A 20,456-nucleotide genomic window follows, 5' to 3' on the forward strand; every position below is an offset into this window, starting at 1 on the left:
AAAAGTTTGTTGTTGAGCATTTGCTAAGATGAGATGCACAGATAGTTGGCTTTAGTGATATTTGTGGAGGAATGTAGCACGGTATTCCAAAGCCATTATGTTTTCTGTGGAGATTTTGTCTTAGGGGTTATTCCTGCAGGGTTGAAGAAGTCTGTGTTTGGCAAGTCAGAGCTGCAGAGCTCCACAAGTGACTGACTTTGGCAGAAGGAAGTCAATTTCATATTTTCCTTTCAAACAATGCAACACTTTTAGAAAAATTTTAGCTCTTGTAAGTATATTAAGAAGAATACGACATCTAGGGAACTCTTAATCTTGCTGTGGGCTGGCAGGACACTCCTTTTCCTGGCCATGTTTTCCACTGGAGTGGGGAACACTTCCAGCAGACTTACTCCAGGGAAGACTCTTCCACATAGAAGCACTTGATGGAAGATAAGTTTGCAAAGAAATAACCAGCAGCAAAACCTAGGAAGATAAGATGTACTCATGTTTGATTTGGTTTTCTTCCTTTCCCATCATATCCCATCACATGTAGATTATTTGTTCTCACTGTGGATGAGTGAATGAGAGTGTTAAAGTTTCCTGTCCACTTGAGGAGAGTTTGGTGGAGCTTTGCTTCTACTTTCAGTATCAATCTCTCTCCTGTACCACACTGCTCATCTCTATTGGCCATCAAAGGTTCACCCAAACAAATATAGACAGTAGACTGGTAGATTTTGTCATCCTTTAGATAGTAAAAAAAAAAAAGAATAGTATATAAAAAAGACATGGATGATAATTAATGCCATTTAGAGTACATATAAAACCATTTTGATCAAAGGATCATTACATATCAAACTGTGGCATTTGCCACTACTGGACATACTAGGTATGTAAGGAAAATTTTGCCTTCCTTTGCTGTGTATGCTATAAAATGTAAAATTGAAAATGTAAAATGTAAAATGAACTCGAGACTTGGTATCTTGTTTGTTTATAGAAATATTGCTCTTCAGTTAATTCAATAAAAGACATAGTACTGTAAATCTAAGCATCCTCACACTATTAAAAAGAAGGCAAATAGCTATTTTGAGTAGCCCATTACAAATTCATTCTTAATGAGCAAAATATTGTTAGTGGACCTTTTACTCATTTTTGTATGTGTGAATTTTATTCTCAAACTCTTGGAATAGTACATCTATTAGTAGAATAAATAAACCTTTAATGAAAGTCTAAAGCTCCCATAGATCTTGGGAAAAAATCTTATTAAAGCACATTTAGCTTTATATTGTTGCAGGTAAAACCTATACCTGAAAGGGAGCAGATGATGAGACAACAGAGAAACACAATTGCTGCCACTAAGAAAGTGTTTAAGCTACAAAGACTGTGAGTGAAATAGATTTGACAGAAAGGAAAAAATGAAACATAGGTCTAGCATCAGGAAAGAAGAAATATGCAGTAAACAGCTTCCTGAGGATACTAAAATGTAATAAGCAAGTTTTAATATGGTCTGTTTGTATATTGTTCATCTTTTTTATTACGGTTTTGGGTATGATTTAGCTTCCAGGCCATTCCCCTCCAAAATCCAGACAAACCACTTCATAGTATATTTTATAATAAATATGTCTGGGAAAAGTCTTTGGTGAACAAGTTGGTTTAAAAATAATCTTCAGCAGGTGGTATTTGTTTTGGTGGTGGCTACTCACTGCTTCTCAAAGCCCTGAGGAATTCATTAACACTTTTTCAGCTAGTACTTTTTATCTTTCAGCAGTTCATTTCTTTGTGCCGTAGGTACATGTGTTTGTGGGCATGTGCAGGGAATAAATACTATGCACCAAAATATTTTTTAAAAAGACAGAAAAAAAGAAATTCATTAATCCAAGTGCTCAACAGAAATGGTGAATTAATCCCACCCTTTCTAAAAATGTGCTGTGATACCTAAATAAATTTGCACTTAGAGATATGATCTATCTCTTTTTTTCTTTCCCTTCGCCACCACCTTATAAGACATCTTCTTTTTGTGGGACCTATCTACAGAAATCTTTTCAGGCCTTGTCATTTGCCTTTGATCCAAATATTTGCTTGGTGAATCCCATCCAATCTTCATCTGATCTCCATACGCTGTCCTGCTCTTGCCTGCCACCCAGGGTGATCTGTCTTTGGCTCCTGTCTACCTCCTGATGTTGCTGTCCAGCGGTAATGTTTCTTTCATCTCCATGTCATTGTTTCTGTCCTGGGCTTTCGTCCCTCCAGGTCATTTCTCCCTGCATCCTTCTTTCTTGTCAAAACCTTTCCTCCCCCCTCCACCCAGTGGCTCCTGATCTTCCTGCCCCAGCTTCTCCTCCCACCCTTGTGGCTTAGACAGGCCAGGCAGCCCTGCATTCGCTGTGTCTTTCTTGACTTCTTCTGCAAGTTCAGCCCTTGTCCCATCTTCACTTAAATCAGAAATGTCTTTGGCCAAGGGTGCCTAGGATGCATGGAGAGCTTGGCACTTGCCTGGAGCAGGCACTTGGGAAATAATGGAAAGTAAAGGTTTTATAATGGTACTTGTGGAACAGCCTTTGTAACAGGAAATGGACTAGCATTTATATGTTTAAAAATTAATTTATATAAATATTTTACCATGGTTTTTTGATTACTTGCATTTTTTTGCTGCTTGGAATAGCATCACACAACTGTATGTATGCCCAATCATTGAAACAGAAGCGGATGTTTTTGAAGGGATTCAAACCATAGGTTGAGCACATAGGTACGTACATACAAATATGGGCATGTGCTTAGATTAATCCTGATTTATTCTTTTAAAGAAGAATTCTGTGGTTTAGCTGTACGTTTTTATGATTCATTCACTGTCTCTTTTATTTATTCATGCAGTTTCACTCTGCACCCTTAAGCTATCACAGATATTTTATATGATGGTACTTAATTGTGTTCATCCACCAGAAACGCTGATTGAAAATTAAAATGTTCCTCTTCATTTCTTTCTGGAGATATGCACATTGAAGATTAATAGATTCATTTTTATTACGTACATGAAAAAATGGACCTCAGTAGCACGGCAAAACACTTAAATTAATAGTTCTGTAACTAGAAATCCTACCTGAAGTGGTTAGTTTGGGGTTTAATGGGTGTTCCACTTCAGCCATGACCAGCTCACTAACAGTCCTAGTACTTGATCTTTATCTTCATTATCGGTTTAATGAACTGAAATAAAAAAGATCAAGTTAAACGCATGTAAACTTTCCGTGAAGATGTGATGAAACTCATTAAAGGTGAGGTAAATCCATTAAGCAAGGGGTAAACTGCCTTACAAGGCCTTTGTGTCCACGAAGCCCATTTGTGCATTTTCCTGGGAAAGGAAGAGCAAAGGCAGAATGAGGGATCCCACAACATACTGCATTAGAAGAGCAGATGAAGGGTGTTTTCATTTTAACACATCCCACTGCAATATGTTGGTGCCTGTTGACTGCATTGAACAGACACAGCAAGGCTCGTTAGGCTGTCCTCGGTCCTCTCTGCTCTGTCCTCAAGGCTGGCCTCAAGGAGTGGTGGGAGCAGTCTCTTATTGCCTCTCCCCTCTGCCTCCTCTCTGGAGAAGTGAAGTTTGTACCCCCTTCCCTTACAGAAGTGGATCAAGGGGTTTGAGGGGCAAAGCAAGCGCCGAAGCCTCCCCAGAAGAAAAGACCCCGCAAGGCATGAGAACCCTACACTTGCCACGGGCTACCTGACAGCAAGTATTTCCCTGCTGACCACTATCCTCCCTGATACAAAAAAGGGAAGAGAAAACATGAGGCTGAGGTTCACAGACCTCCCTGCTCTTTCGTGGCTGAGGGAAGTTGCATCCCAATTTCACCGTCTCAAAGGGCAGGATTCATTCACTTTTTCTTCTCTCCTAAGGCTTAAGGGGAGAAGATGTGATTGGGAGGTAGTACTAGAGAGGCACTGCCTATAAGGCAAGTATATCAGAAAAATATGACCTAAATTCACAAACTACTGAAAATCTGGGGCCCTCCTGAGCACCTAGATGTGGCATTACTACTTTGGGCTTTAACCCACCCTGCTCTCCATAGTCTTACCAGGTAAGGTTGGGGAAAGGAAAGGAATATGTGGTATAACCACACATTTAACCCCAGGAACAGCATGCCTTTGACCTTGAACAACAGTCAACAGCAGATGGTTTGCTTTTGAATTTAATGGGCCTGTCCTCTTTGGGAACTGAATGTTGGGTGTCTTCAGTTGCCATTCATTTATGCCTGCATGAAACTGAAAAGGACTTAACATGGCAGGTTCCCCTAGGCAGATGCCAGTCCAAAGGCTGGGTTTGGTATATTGGGTATGCAACAATTGACTCTGAAACCCGTAACACGGAAAAAAATTTGGTCCCAGATGTTGTATACTTCCAAGTATTTCACTATTTTAATAGTTACATTCTGTGACACAGTCATGTACTGTCGTCTTGTGCCAATTCAGGAATATTGGTGGGCAAATGGAAATTATTTTATTGTTCTTTGGATTTCACTAGCCTGGTTGCATAAGATTAGTCATTACAGTCTTATACGAATAGAGTTTTTACCAGAAATATGATTCTCATGCTTGAAATTAGATTAATATGTGTGAAAAGTCTTCTGATGCAATGGTTTTGCCTGCTGGCCACAGGCAAAGAAAATCAGGAAGGGGAAATCCCCTTCTGAGTTCCAAAATAAAAACAGAGAACAATGGGGAAAATTAAATATGTTTGCAGATTTTTATGGTTTTCTGTCAGCTCCAGCATTGGGACTGGCAGTCATGCACCATGTAGAAGCAAGGGCAGGTAAAACATCCTGAGTACGAGATAGAAGTGGGTTTGGTAGCTTCGTTTGGAATTACACCAAACCGCACAAAGGGAGCATGATACATATTTGCAAATGTTAAATAATTTAGAATGCAGTGCATCTCTCTTCTCTATATACACATGCATCACAGCTGTGAAAAAGTGACGTTAGTCATAAGTTCAAGCCTCATGCCCAACATTCCCCAACTGGCAAGTTTTTAATTACATTAACATTCACATTTTCTTACTTCTATGTTCCTAAAAATGAAGATTAATTTTCATCATGCCAAAGTTCTGAATGTCACAGGATTTCTGCAGTCATCATTCACAATACTTGCCAGGAAGTAATAGCGAAAGCAATTCCAGCTGTTGGTATGGAAGTCTGGAGGTTGACGAGGAATAATTGCACAATCTTTTGAGAAGAAATATGTAGTGCTAACTCACTGTCTTGATACGTATAACTTTGTAAGCCCTTTGCTTAAATTTGGAAGCAGCAATGTAATTTCCAAAAACCGAAATTCATGTTTTGTTCCTAATTAGTGTCTTCAGTCAGTAGAATAGCTGGGGGTATACTAGTAGGTAGAGAAGGTAAGTTGCTATAAATCGAAAAAAATAATAATTGGAAGTTCTGAGTTGTGAGTAAGAATTGTGCTCTGTGGTATAATTTGGGCGGGGGGGGATTCATGATTTACACAAACAATAAAGAAAAGAACTTAAAATACTATAGCTGCTTTATTAATGTAGTTATTAATTATTTTTTTTGTTATGTATATGAAGAAAGATGGATTATCTCATAAACGTCCTTTCCTAAAGACTGTGCAGTAACTGAATGATGAACAAGGCAGGTAGGAATAGGAAAAATGTTGTTGTGCAGAGCAAGATAATGAACACCTTGGATTGAGAAACAACATCAGACTCTGCATTGCTGAAATTGCATTGCTGCAGCTGCAGCTGCTTTCCTGTTTCTCCTTGTTTCTTGTTGAAAATATATTACAGGCAAGCTTAGCGAGCTCTTGAAGTCCAAGTGACAGCAAAGCAGGCCAGGTAACAACGCTTAGCAACTATTACAACAATTCCATGTGTTGATATACAACGAGCACCTGAGCTGCTGTTTCAGCCACTGTGAAATCTTTCTAGAACATGGATATTTGCTGCCAATTTTTTTGTCAAGGAGAAAGTCTAAATGCTGGTGGTGGTGTCTTAAATACCCGATCTTTATCTTATGAGAGGGCTAAAGAGGCCGTGTTCTGCTAAGGCTTGGATGTGCTGCCAGGGAAAAGTTCAAACTTAGTGTCAATGGCACTGAGGCCTTTAAGTGGTTGCTGTGGGACTTACTTGTCCCAAAGCCAGTCTCAGGCAGACACAGACAGTCCCTGTGGTTGCATGAAACCCCACGTAGCCCAGGCAGCCTTCACCCCCACTGAGTTACATCATCCCATGAAACTGCCCTGCACTGGCGCTTGTTCTGAGCTGACAGGAAAATAGTTCAGCTCCTAAATCACCTTGCCCAGATATGCTCCAGGTGAAGAGAAAGGTGCTGCAGGCAGCTCTCCTGGGGCCACTTGCACATGTTAACTCCGTCCCTTGTGAGGCAGCAGCTCATGGTTCCCATGCTTGGTCTGCATGACCCTTTGCCAGGACTAAACTCCCGTAAGTGCTTCACCCTGGGGGTGCGGATGCTAGGCAGAGACACAACACAAGTAAGTCAGAAAGCAGAGCATTGAGAAGTGGAAAGACATGGCTGTGGTCTGAAGTTGTGCTGTAGAAGGACGGCAGAAATTGGAAATGTACCTGGATCAGCACTTGGGAAGAAGATACCTTAATTTTCTTTGTATAGAATAATTTAGCATCACACTTCCTAAGTGTAACTCAGATTTTACCTGTTGTTCTTTCTCATGGTGAAACTTTCGGAGGCAAAACCACAAAGAGATGGTTAAGGTTCAGACATCAAGCTTAACCGGCTCTCATTTATTGACAGCAGTCTAGTTCAGTGCCTACCTGCTGCTGTTGCATCTCTGCCATTTTGCTAAGACAACTTCTGCCTATCCAGCATCCTCTAGAAAACACAGGAGTGCTCACTGCTGAAAGGAGATTTGTGCTGCTCCTACAGTGTGTCCCCTATTTTGTGCTGTTACCAGTTTGAACACTTTCAGTAAGATTCTTCTCTGTGTATTTGACCTTCTTTGGCCGGCAGACGGGATAGGACTTCTGTCCTTCCAGGTTGCCCCCTCAGCAGGCAGTATGGCTATTGCTCTGCAACAAGAGACCCACTGTCAGAAGGGGTGCTCCCCTGTGTTTTTCTGCCCTTTTACTTGCATCACTGCGAGGCAGGCACAGAGACCTGAAACCACAAGTTGGAAGAGAGAGTAAGACATCATTTTCTAAGCAGCAATACAGCCTTAGATCAGCTTAAACTGACATAGAAATTACACCCTCCATATCAATGCAAGGTTATTCCCAGATACTTAGCAGAATTGGTCAATTTGAGCTATGACTTTGTTTGCGGGAGAGGTCACACCCTAACAATATGAAGTTCAGTTTTTGATCTGTCCATTACTGATAACATGCTGGTTTATGACTATTTATTTCACCTACTATCTTCCATCAAGTATGTTCTGTTCATGCCTAACCAAAGTACCAATATTTCATTGCCTCCACAGCACTGCAGTCCCTGTTACTGTCAGGGGCTGCTGAGCATGTTGACACTGGTGGAGATCGTCACAGCCCCATCTGAAATTCAGCAATTCCCATGCACAGAGGGATCGCTAGGACTGCCTGGATCAGAGCTGACTATCAAAGCCCATTGCTAGATTGAGATTACTCTGTTCTGGAAGCAATCATCTCAGCTCCTGGCTCAAGATCATTTTGAGCTGCTTGCAAGGAGGAGGGGGATTTATAGGGAAGCTCTATCTTTGGAGCACTTGGACAGAGCAGAGAGGGAGACTGTAAAAGAGGCATCATAAAATCATATCTTTATTAAGCAATTTAGGAGTAATTGATTACTTACAGGAAGAGCAATGAAACCAATTTAGGAGCCTCTGTTTTCAATTTGCTTGTATCTGGCAATCAAAAGGTATAATAAATACGTGTGGGGGCATGATTGACAGACTGACCTGCATTACAACTTGCTGGAATAGCATAATGCTAGGCCTAGTTTACCTGTGTTAAAAATTGTAAAATATATGCTGACTTTGTGGAATCGGTGATAAGCACTGCATACTGGTTGGGCACAAACTCCCTGTATCTCAGGAGATGCCCTGAGCCTGCAAGCACAAACTGGTACCATTTGCCCTTGTGAAAAGGCAGCCAGCATGGTCTGTTTGAGATAGGTCTGCCCAGGATCCCTTACAGTTTCTCAGAAATGCACTTGTCTCATCCCTGGAGCCTGTTTTGTGGAAATAAATTTATTAAAATATATGCTAAGGGTTTAAAAAATGCAGACAAATTATAAAATGCTCAGTGTCACAAACTGGGAGAGGTGGCTGGAGTATATTTTCCAGAACATTTGGGATTCAAATACATACCTGGTGAGGTCTGCAGAGCTATCACAGTGAGTTGAAGTCCACAGAAATAGATTACAAACTATTTAGGTACTTCAGAAAACCCTCCTAGATGCATAATCAGTTTATTTAGGAACCCAGTGCTTCCAGATGTCTTGCCCACTTCTCCTATCTAAAAATGCGTATACAATGGAGGAAACAGCTCCAAGGCAAAGGAAAGGAATTTTCTGTAAACCATTTCCTTCTCGTAAGTGATTTGGATGAGCAGAGTGAGTTTTAGTATCTGATCCATTACTGGTAAATAGTTGAGATCCAGTCTTCAAAATAGTAAAATGTTTTTATATTTTCCAACCTCTCTCTGTTTACAAGAACACTCATTTTTTACTTCTCTGTTCTCTTCTTTTTTAAAAAAAATCAGTACATTTTTTCCTTTGCAAAAGGATCAATACATTATTACAAACAGTAATTGCATAAATGAGACCTTGATGGTAAATGCAGACAAAAGCCACTTAAAGTGATTTTTGTTCCACTTGATTGCATTGGTTTGTTAGATTTATTATTGGTTTACAATATTTTGGCTTCATTTCTCTCTTCAGTTACTGTGGCATCAAAATGTTCCCCTCCTCTACCATTACATCATTAGCATCCTCCAAAAAACTCTAAAGTACAAGCTCTGCCCCCAAATTAATGTCTAGTGACATATAATAGCAATGAGTAGTTAGTTAGTCATCCTTACAATTGTGACTTGGAAAAGTGACTGCTGAGCTAAGCCATGTGGCCTGAAGCTATAGAGATACAGATTTCTTTGCCTCCAACAGCTGGTGAGCCCTGAGCAAGACAACTACAGAGCAGATCTTTTTTGCCAAAAACTTTCTTGCTGTTATGTTGGGAGTATATCAGAAAGACCTGCAAAATCAGAATTGGTTTAGTAGCTTAATTAATAGTAAGAGGGAATAAAATCCCGGATTCCTGCTGATTTTGGTCTTTGGTGATGATCTGTGATCCTGGATGGATCTGAGGTAGAAGGTGGCACCATGCTGACTCTGTCAGTGAGTGTCAGATTTAGCAGGATCCTGCCTGGTGCTGCAGAGACTAGCAGAAGTGATGAGTTAATTCAATGAGGCCTTTTCTGCTCAGCCACCAGCCAAAGCCAAAATTCATTAATGGGAATGAACATCAGGGCCAGATGGTATTGCTTGAGTTATAGGGACAGCTTTGGCTAGTGAACCTCTAACACTGGGACTATACTGCTCCCAGCCCAAACCACAAGTTGGCCTAAGCACAGAGGAAACTGAGAAAAAAATGGGGTACGAGATATTTCTATGTTGACTGTTCACCCTAGTTGCGGGGGAGACAACTTAATAGGCCGCTCTTTCTTGCTAGATAGCATCTGTCATCAAAGGAACATCCTACCAGTTAGGTTCTCGCTGGCATTGATGCAAAAAATTGTTTTAGCCTTGCCTGACAGTAAATATCGGGATAAGATTTTCCCATGCTGCAAGGATACCTCAGATTAACTTGTTTGTATTTACTTGTTTGGAGAAAGGAGGGACACAGTCTTAGATGACACAGCTTAGCCATTTCCAAAAGTGAGACAGAAATTCTGGAAACCTTTCTCCGAAAAGCTCTGTCATGTTAGTGCTCGTGGACTGGCTTAGTCCTGTTCATTGTGTGTAAAAGGCTCTTTAGCGCCTAACCTGCACGGTACTCAAGAAAAACCACCTCTGACAGGATGGTGAGGTGGAGAACCACCCCACCTCGATGGGACACACTAGTAATGGTGTCATATAAAGCTTTGGTTTTAGAAGGTGACCTTGTGCTGTTCAGCATGACTTCACTTCTTGGCTAACTCTACAGCTTTACTTCACTCTTTGAATAATGCTAAACCATAATGACTGGTGTCTGGCTTTTTCCTCTCACAGTATTGCTCTTGCTGACTAAATGTCCAGAAGACAAGCTTCCTTCTTACCTCACCTTACTGTGTTGCACTTAGCAAGGTTACTTTTTAAAGACCAGGGTCGGCTCAACACCTTTCCTAGAAACTACAGGAGTGCCACTCAAGAGGGAATTGGTGGAAAAAGGTCTACCGACACCCCATGCAAAAGTGTTGTAGAGAGAGCATCTCACACTGAGATGTCTTTGGAGTCTTTGTGCAATGAGCGATAAAACATAACTCCTTTGTCTCCCTAGGTAATGGCAGCTTTTAAGTAATACAGCACTCTTGGCGGGTCAGAAGTTTGTTTCTCTTATTTTAATACGAATTTCCAAGTTAAGTACGCTTTGTTTGATGCAAAGTTTAACTTTTTTTTTCAAAAGGAGATTGACACATCTTCACACCATCAAGGTTATATCTGAATTTTGTGGTGCTGAGGCTTTGTGCCACCAAAGCGTATCATCATATTGCTGAAGATCGCAACCTGCTGGAAAAGGCAGCCTATAGTGTAGGAAGGACAAGGAAACAGAGAGGAGGATTTGGAAAGTTATACAGCGAAGGAGTTTAATTCCAAAATCTTGGTTACCTCAGAAAGTGATACCATACCCCACTGCTTAAAAACAGAATCTACACAGAACAGAGGAGACAGTTTGATACAAAATCCATTGTCAGTAAAGAGTTACCCTTAAAACTGCATTTTTAACTTGATTTCTCAGATAATTGCAAAACTAAGAGTGTCTATTTTTAATATACTTCCTCCCACCAAAGAAGTCCCTCAAGAATGGGAAGTAGCACCTGTTTATAGGTAAAATTAGTGCTGATTGCAGTAATGCTACATGCCAAACTGTTACAGAAAGCTTGCTTGAGTTTCACAAATTGACAGCTATTTGTAACTCAGTGGCCTCTGAAGGTCTCTGAAGTGACACACAGCGTTATGGCAGGATTACTAAAGTATCCTCAAATTTCTTGGCATGAGGGAGAGAAAATGAAGTAAATTATTCTCTACTATCTATGACTTACAACGTATCAGACAATGGTATGTGATTTTTATTATGGAGAGTTGATTGTGTGCCAATCAAGCTCTATTATGCTGTACTGGACACCAGCATGTATAGGAAACTGTGGAAAAGGATTCTGGATAAAGGAATGCAAATGGACATGCAAAAGCCAAACAGAAAGAATGATGGGGCACATAGAAACAAGAGAAAACATGTACAGCAGTAATTTCTAGGAATCTGCTGGTCTTCCAGAGTTCAGACGAGAGAACGTCCTGCCACCTGTGTGGCCTGAGCCAGTGCACCTTTGTGGGTCACACTGAAAGCCTGAGGTCTAAAATCAGGCCCCAGATGCATCTGATCTTTGTATTGCACATGTTACTTTTTGTCAGTTTTTAACAAAACAACTTCCCTGATTTCGCTGTGCATCTGCCGCTGTCATGGGGCTAGGATGCATGCTGGAGGGAAGCTTAAGGTGGTACCATGCCCAGTCATCTGCCAAGAGTTACTGCACGCCAACTAAGGCAGCAGAACGGGCAGCGCTTCTACTCCTCACCCACTGCAGTTTGTTGTTCAGAATCTGTGAACAAGCTGAAATCAGCAGTAGTTTATGTCAGTTTGGGGTTTTGAACTGCTGGAGATCTGGGAAAGATGCACTGCCTCTGCCACTGGCACAGTAATGTCTGGTAGAGGCATCAGCATAGGTGCAAATAAGCCCTTAAATCACAGCCACCACAATCTCCTGAGACTGCAAGGCAGAGCCCTAATTCTCATGTGTTATACAACACAGGCACCGGCCCAAAACCCACAGAGATCAGTAGGAGTGACTGTTGTACCAAGATGGGGGACAGGGTATGAAAAGAATATCCCAAGTTATTGTAACTAGGTTGGAAACTAAAAGCCCCAGGGCAGGAACACATGGACACACACACACACACGTTATCCTTGCAGGCTGAGTGGATGTGCTGGTGTTGCCAGCGATCTCTGGCCAGCAAACCCATGCCCAGGGAAAGTAAGCATAGGTCATCTGGCCAAGCAACAAGTGCTATGCTGCTTCAGGAAGGACCCTGCAGTCCTCCAGCAACATATGTTCATCCTCAGTTTATTTTGCTCATTTATTCTGTGTTATGCTATGAAAGTAGTGCTGTTATCCATAACTAGCTGTGTATTACCATACAGATAACCTCTGACTGAAGCTGGCATAGCAACAGAGTGGGAGGCAGGGTACTGCTACAGCTGCAACAGGGGAGGGAGGCAGAAGAGAGGGTCTGTGCTGAAGTCTGGTTTCTTCTCCGTTAGGTCCTATGGAGGGCAATCTCTGCCAGGGAGCGATAAGGGGGGACTCCTTTAGGCAGCCACAGCCCTCCCAGCAAATCTGTCTGTGCTGCTTACCCTATATTTCTCCATATCCACAAGCTGATTTTAAAAGCAGCATTTGGGAAACAGCTTGTGGTCATGTGTGATTAAAAGAAACAGTGGCTCATGCATTCATGCACTCCAGAGGAAAGGGTGCGTGTATGCTCAGAACGGAATGTTTCCTTTTCTTACATGTCCGCAGTAATGTGCTTGAATAATTCCCTACTGGGGAAAATAAAGAAGGGAGCAAGCTCTCCCAGCCAGCAAAGCATGGCAGTTCGGTAAAGAAACTGTCTGCACAGATGGTCCTTGAACACGCCCTGGAGACACGTGCATGACAGAGGGAGGGAGCTCTTGCAGCATCCGAGGACAGGGTGGGGAATCTCACTAAACATGCACTGTGCCCCCTCGATCCTAGGACACCGTGCTTCTCCAACGTCAGATTGTAGCATGGCATTTGGATGTCTAGGTCACCCTGGTCACCCCTTGCTGATGCGCAAGGTCTCTGTGGGGTTTCAGACCTATCTGCCTTACAACAGTGGGGTGGCCAAAAATGTTCTATGTGAGGCTGCTTACCCGTGAGCTGATCTTTCTGTCTTTTAGTCAGCAGCACTGAAATGCAGCTTCTTTTCTCATAGAGGCTTCAAAGTGAGATTGGCAATCTGAGTTGTACAGTAGCAAGCCGCTTTAGCACAAACTCCTCTTTGCTGTCTTCTAAAGAGGAGAGCTGAGCAGAGTTAGTTTATGGCACGTTTTTCTGGACCAGGGACTAACATCAGCTCTGTCACTTTGACAAGGCGTCCTTCTCTTCTGTGAGACATTTGCCAGCAACAAAGAGCCTTGTGCTCCCTCTGCATAAAGCAGGTAGGACCCTGTTCCTCCCAGCTACAAGCCCAAATGACGCTCATTAAATGATTCTAGGTAGATCTTAAAACACTGACAATTTTAGCAGGAAAAATCAGCGTGTAGTTGCTGTTATGGAGACAGGTCAATCTGTAGCTGAATTATTTTCTCCTCCACAGAACATCTCAATTTCTTACAGCATGATACCTCCATCTGGGATGTGGACTGAGGGCAGCTCAGATTAACTAGGCTATCTTTACCCTGGAAGCAACTGAACGGGGGGAGTTCATCTCCAGCTGCTGTGGTGGAAACAAAGAATCCTTTCATTACCTGCAGAGCTTTTGCATTTATGTCTTCTTATGCCTGGCTCTCATTTAGAGTCAGGCTCCTTTACGTTGCTGCAACTATTCACAGGGAACTTAAATTTCACTTGCAACCACTTTTAAGGTAGTTTTGTGCTGCGAGAGAGGCCCCAGAGGTTAGTAGCAACGGGACAAAAGCTAAATGTGACCTTTGCAGCACCTAATTTACAAGAACCTCTCTGCCTTGAAGAAGAGACCTGTGTGCCTGTCCTTCTTCCACTGCTGAGTGAATAGCATCTATTCTAGCCTGACCGGGGAGCAGCAAGTCACCTACCAGCAGCCAATTTTGCACCCTGCTGCATCAGTCGGCCAATGCCTTAGGCACTGACCCAGGCCTACAGGGCAGAAGCTCCATCTGCCGTCTATGGAACATTATCATGAAGGAAGGCACCTTATATCTGTGCCTTATTAAAGAAAACCCGGGAGTGGAGCAAGAGTTGCTCACTGGTAGGGGTTGGTTTGTTTGTTTGTTTGGGTTTTTTTGCTGTTACTGCATAAAATACAGCAGCAGTCATAGAATCATAGAATCTTTTCGGTTGGAAAAGACCCTTAAGATCATGGAGCCCAACAGTAAACCTCAGAGTTCTCAGCAATCAAAGGCACTTTCTCAGCTGAATGCCCCATTGACACTATAGACTTTTGCATCCTCCCCGTTTTGGTTAATCTTAAACTCCTTTCCAGCAAGGTGGCACAGCTTCCACAGGGAGTTGCAGCCTGCTGATTGAGATGCTCTTGTTGGAACCTGAATCCCAGAGGGCAGTTGTCCCACTCCTATGCAAACACTGTGATCCCTACACCTTGGAAAGGTCTAGGAGCATGGAAAGAGACAGTGCAACAGCTGCCACCACTGCTCTCAATGATGTCAGCTGCTGGGTTTTTTTGCTGCACCCTGTCCCATCAGTCCAGCAGGCTCAGGCAATGATGACTGGAGGGAGCTCATCCCTTCCCATGGGCAGAAGCACCCTCAGCTCCCAGATTTTACCAGGTTTCAGCAGAAACAAAGTGTGTGGTCACTTAGCCCAGATGCGAGAGGAGAACCTTGTGGCATGGGATGATGGCCAGTGCATGAGCCGTTTTTCGTGTCAGACAGGGTAGACCCAGACACCTTCAAGGCAGTGACAGCCAGGGTGTCAGCGGTATCATTTCGGCTGTAGCTGGAACTTAAGTGCTGAAGCCTACATCCATTTTCATTTGTTGGATAAAATGCAAACCCAGTCCCTGTTCACTTTTGGATAAGTGTGCATCAAAGCACTACCTTGTGAGTAGTCAGACTTTTGTGTGAAATGTGTCCACAAAATATGAGTAAGTGGTAAACTGTGTGCCTAGGAACTAAAATGGTGGAAGTGCCTTATAGGCATAGCTTAAAATGAGCTACCCTCCCTCGGTACTTGCTATATGCACATAATCAGGTATTCTTCATTTTCTGTTACAAGATTTGCCTGGTTTAATTTTCTCTTTGCTCTTGAAACCTATTAAAAGAAAATGATGGAGCAAGCAACTAGAAATTATAGGTGTAATGTTCAGTTGTTTCCATAATCACAAGAAAATAAAGTCCGATGGATCATGTAATAGAAAAGTGAAGAAAATCTGAGCACTGTCTCAAGCAGTATTTGCTTAATGAATATAAGACAGCATTGATGACAACATTTCTTGTTGCTGGTACTTTATAATGTGATGGGGACTGCATTATGCACAATATAACTCTGGTGTGTGCTTTTTAATACACTTAATACACTTTTAATGAAGAAATGTAGATCTCATGGCTTTAAATGAGTGCACTTTTCACTTGTAGATAGAAAGAAGAGGAAGGAAATGGCTTTGAAAAAAAAATTTAAAAAAAGGAGTATCTTCTATCAGAAAGGGAAGAGAACAAAGGGATCTTTTATGGAATAGGACACTTGGGGCTTCCATGTCCTTTTCCACCAGCCACACAGATCTCTGTGTAACCAACACAGCTTCAAAAGAAAAGACCTTCTAGTTCTGAAATCTAGTTTCAAATACTTATTAGTGACAACACATTCAGCTGCTGTTGCTTTTCAAAAGGCGCTCTTACAGACCTTTTTGCAACCGTATTGTCCATTGGTTATACTCCTGCAGACCTAGGGCTCTCACGTGAATGCATATACCCATGGATATTTACATGCATAAGGTAGTTGCTTCTAATTTATTCCTTTGAGCTGATGTAAGTGGGAAACTGAAGCAAAATATTTGCTGGAATTTCTTAATAAGGTTCAAAGGGATTTTAGTTATAAATTATATTTTGAATGTAAAAAAAATCTAGACCGAAAGTTGTTCTTTTTTAGTAGCTTCTTTGTCATTGCTATGAATTTTTCCACAGGGGGTATATACGCAGAAGTGAAAAATTCATAGTACATTGCCCTCCCTGTTGGAACTGTTGTCTTTCATTATATAAATAACTGCATTGAACTGTTGAAAGATTGGGTGGGTAGAGAAGGCCATCTTTTTCTTTTAATGTAATCCTTTTCCCTTTTGTTCCTGTTACACATGAACACTATGTAGGTTAAAATACTTTCTGAATCTTTTCCCAGAAATATCAATGAGAAGTTGCTTTTTTGTGTCTTGGTCACCCCAGCTGTGGCATAAAGCAGAAGTCTGCTGCAATTCATATTCTGTAACATCTTATGCTAATTAATCCCAACCCCAAACAAAGCTAAGTAGAAAGAGAGAAGCAATGACTTAAAATAATAAAACTAATACTTATGCAAATAGGAAAGAATATTCCCCAGTGGTTGGCAGGGTTAGCATAGAGCTCATTTTTTCTCCTCCATATGTTCCCTTTTGCTTCCCTGTTTTATTCATCTTCTCATTTCTTCCAGAAATCCTGGACTGAGGAGCAAAGCACAAGTACAACGGTTCATGCCCATTGACTGCGTGCATGAGGTAAACCTCACACTTTTATGGGGATGTTTCACTATGCCATGGTACATGATGATACATGCCTATCTTAGTCAGGAAACTCCTATCCAGAAGGATGTTTTGATACAAATGAATGTGTGTCATGATCAACCCCAACCATATCCATGAGTCTTCCCTGGGAAGTAAAAATGAAATGTCTGTATTTACTATGTTTTTTCTCATTTACAGACCCAAGCGGCTCTGCAGGTAAAATCACGAAGGGCCACACTTGAGTGGACAACACAAGCCTAGGAGACCATGCTGGGGTTCCCAGACCTCAGGGAGACTCCTGAACAGCCTGTCTTCAAGGTAATCCCATTCTGATCTCCTCCTTCCTTCCTCCACCCTTTATGTAGGGATTTAAGGGTGGGATTATGTAGGGATTTAAGGATTAGGTAGCTAATGAATACTCAGGCAATAAAATATAACTAAAAAAGCTTTCTGTACTGAGATTGTTACTGGTTTGGCCATCATTCCCTTTCTTCTTGCAAACCTATCCAAGGCACTGCATCTGCAACCTCGTGTAATGTATCTGGCCTGGACAAAACAAGTGGTGATACTCTGTGTGGATGAAGGGCCACCTATTTTAAAGGTGGAGGAAACCTGGATACCAGAGTTTTAAATAACTCAGTTCATAGCAGAAATGCCTTACGATTTGAATTCTGAGTACTTCCATTCAAATTAGACGATCCAAGAAAAAAAAAACTAGGAAGTCTTTCTTGACATTGTACAGCCAGGATACACCCCAACTTGAAAGTCCCTACCCCAAAGAACCGAATGCAGAAATAGTGCCCTTGGCACATGTGCGTGTGGTGCATAGCGCATGGGGTCCCAATCACAGTTGCTGACACTGAAGTATGGCATTTAAAAAATAATTGGAGCGGGTCTCCATTGCACAGGTCTGCTCAGTCCTGATGTGTTACACCCATTATAGCTGGTGGAAGTGCAAACTACTGGTGAACTGAAGAAGCATGTGGACAGAAGAGATCCTTGACTTGCAATTTTTGGGAACCCAGCACACCCTGCTTCTCATATCTTGCAAATGACAGATGTTTTCAAACATAATGGACTTAAAATGTCAGGTGTAATCAAGGGTGAGACTGTGAATGTAAATGAACTGTTTTGATAAGTGCAATCTAAATACCAAAGCCAAATTACAGCTTCCCTCTCGCTGCAGATCTGCTTGTGAGGCGAAAGCAGCACAAAATCCTGGGAAGTGAGCAGAAGATGCGCATCTTCTCCCTGCAGTCGGGGCACAAGCATCCCTTGAAACCTGGGAGGGCAAAGGGGTGCATTAGGTATGGTTATCCAAGAAACGAGGGAAAACTGTGATAAAAGTGCAGGGCAGTTGAACTGAAAAGAAAAAAAACAAACAACTTCCTGATGTTTTCTTTAAATACTGGTTCTGTCTTCTCAAAATATTGTGTAGTATGCCTTCACTGGATGGAAGATACCTTCCATCTGAACAACAAATAGGTGGTCCCAGATCCTACGAGAGGAGGCCTGCTACAGAAGCAGGCTGTCCGGTCCTTCTGCATGACATGTCCCAGCTATTCCCCAGCACCTGCCTCTTTCTTTTTGGCATCAGTAAATTACTCAAGCTGTGCTCTGGAGACTGCCTTCTCCCCTACTACCACTTTGATATTACTAATACTTTATTTTGCTTTAGAAAGACAGTCTTTCACAAAAGCAGAGATGGAGACTTTTAAATTATGCAACCACTCTATGCAAATAGTAACTAATTTTTGCAATGCCCTGGTGAGGTAGGTAATTATATGTTATCCTTTCTGACAGGCAGAGACATTAAGTTTGAATCACTGGCTCCAGACCAGAGGAGAACTTTGAACTAAATTTTCCTGGGCTCAGGTGAAATTTTGGATAAAGCTCTAGCTTGATCAGAATGCAGTTTTTCATTTTCCATTTTTGTCTCATCAAGAAACCAGGCTTGGAAGAATATCCCTTGGCTGAGCTGCTAGAATATGTTCATAAATGATTCACTTGAACCTTTCACAGTCAAAAATGACACTGAGAGTACCATGGAAATAAATTTTTGAGGGTAGATGAGTCACCTGGGTTTCATTGCAAGTAATGACAAAAGCCAATTCTGTTACTCACCAAATTTTATCCTTGCTGCCTAAAATGCTATTGCTACATCCTCTGTGAGTGATCTGGCTGGATCGGCCCAGCTATCTTGCTGGTTTAGGGTCTTGTCGTGGATGAGGCAGCATGGTTTTGGTGTGTTAGAACTGTGTACCTGGAGCAATCATCACCCATGTCAGGTGCAGGTCTTCTGTAATGCGAAATTGGCTTGTGGTCTGAAACAGGTTTTGTATCTCTTCCAAAATCTGCCACCTACAACAGCTCAATTATCTTGTGAATGACTCACTGAGTTCTTGTGGCAGTGAGCTCCTGTCCTAATTAAAGGAACAACAACCTGAACTCTTTCCTTGCATAGGTTTCCTGTCCCATTTCCACCTTCTCTCTGCCATTCCTTAACTTATTTCCCTTTGACCTGTCCCCACTTGTTTGCGCCCACTCTAACCTTTCCCACTCATCACATTTGCATGCTCACCATCAGTCTGAATCCCTTCTACATGACTTAAGGTGACCAGAAGGATGCACAGTGCCCTAGGGGCAGCGACACAGATGTTACACAGCAGCGCTATGAAAAAAGCACCATTTCTTCTCCATCATGACATCTTGCTAAACTGCTGATCTTTAGACCATTGGTGGGCTCTCACTGGAGATGTCAAATTGTACTCGCTGATGAAGGCCATCAGCCATGCTATTTGATTTCTGAGTACCCTGGGATAGCCACCCTCATCTCTGAGCACATCCTACTCCGACACTCAATTAGCACTGCAGGCATCATCTTTAGCTTCAAAACAAAGCAAGAATCATAGTCATGAAGAAATAAGGGAAGTTCTGTAACTTGTCCTGCACTGCACATAACCTTGGTCCTGAAAAGTACTCCCAGCCCCATCCTCACAAGAACTCCCGTGCTATAAAAGTCTTGAATATTTCTGAATCAACTTTTTATGTTTCTTGACAGGAACGTACAGTTTTTACATGCTTTGAATGCTCATTTTTGAAAAAACAGTATTTCATAATGAAGTAATGTACAGACTGACAGCAAATCTTTGTCTCAAACATCCTATAAAAGAACTTTTTTCTTGATTTTTTAGAGATGGAGAATATGAGGCACAGGAAGATGTAGCAATGTGTGTCTACTATGACAAATAAGAATCAAACTGAGAACTGTGATATCCTTCCACTTTTCTGATATGCTGTTCACTAAGCCACTCAGTAGCTATGCCGTAGTTCTGCCTGCTTACTTCAAATACAGTGTTTAGAAAGCAGAAGTCAATTCTTCTAGTGATGCATGCATGCGTGTACAAGTGGGTATAACATGTACCTCCTTAGACTTTACTTCCATGTTAATACACATGGAAAACTGACATCTGCTAACTGGTTAGGTATGGAACTGTGATTTTTGCTACGATGGGGGGTAGGGTTTATGTTCACAGCCAGCGTACAGTGAGCCATACTCTTGCTTTAGCATCTTTCATCCTAGATCCTTAAACTGGAGGATGGAGACTTCCACTCCAGTATGGCAAGGCTTTTTCCCCTATTCTGAAAACACAAACCCAAGTACCGTTTTAAGATGACAGTCTTATCAAACGAATCTAAGACATCCTTTTTTTGTTTTCGGTTCCTGTTGTCAAAATGGGATCGAGGATATGCCTGTGATGTAACTACCAACACGTC

The sequence above is a fragment of the Gavia stellata genome, chromosome 3 (assembly GCF_030936135.1).
Source record: "Gavia stellata isolate bGavSte3 chromosome 3, bGavSte3.hap2, whole genome shotgun sequence".
In the NCBI taxonomy this organism is placed as follows: Eukaryota; Metazoa; Chordata; class Aves; order Gaviiformes; family Gaviidae; genus Gavia; species Gavia stellata.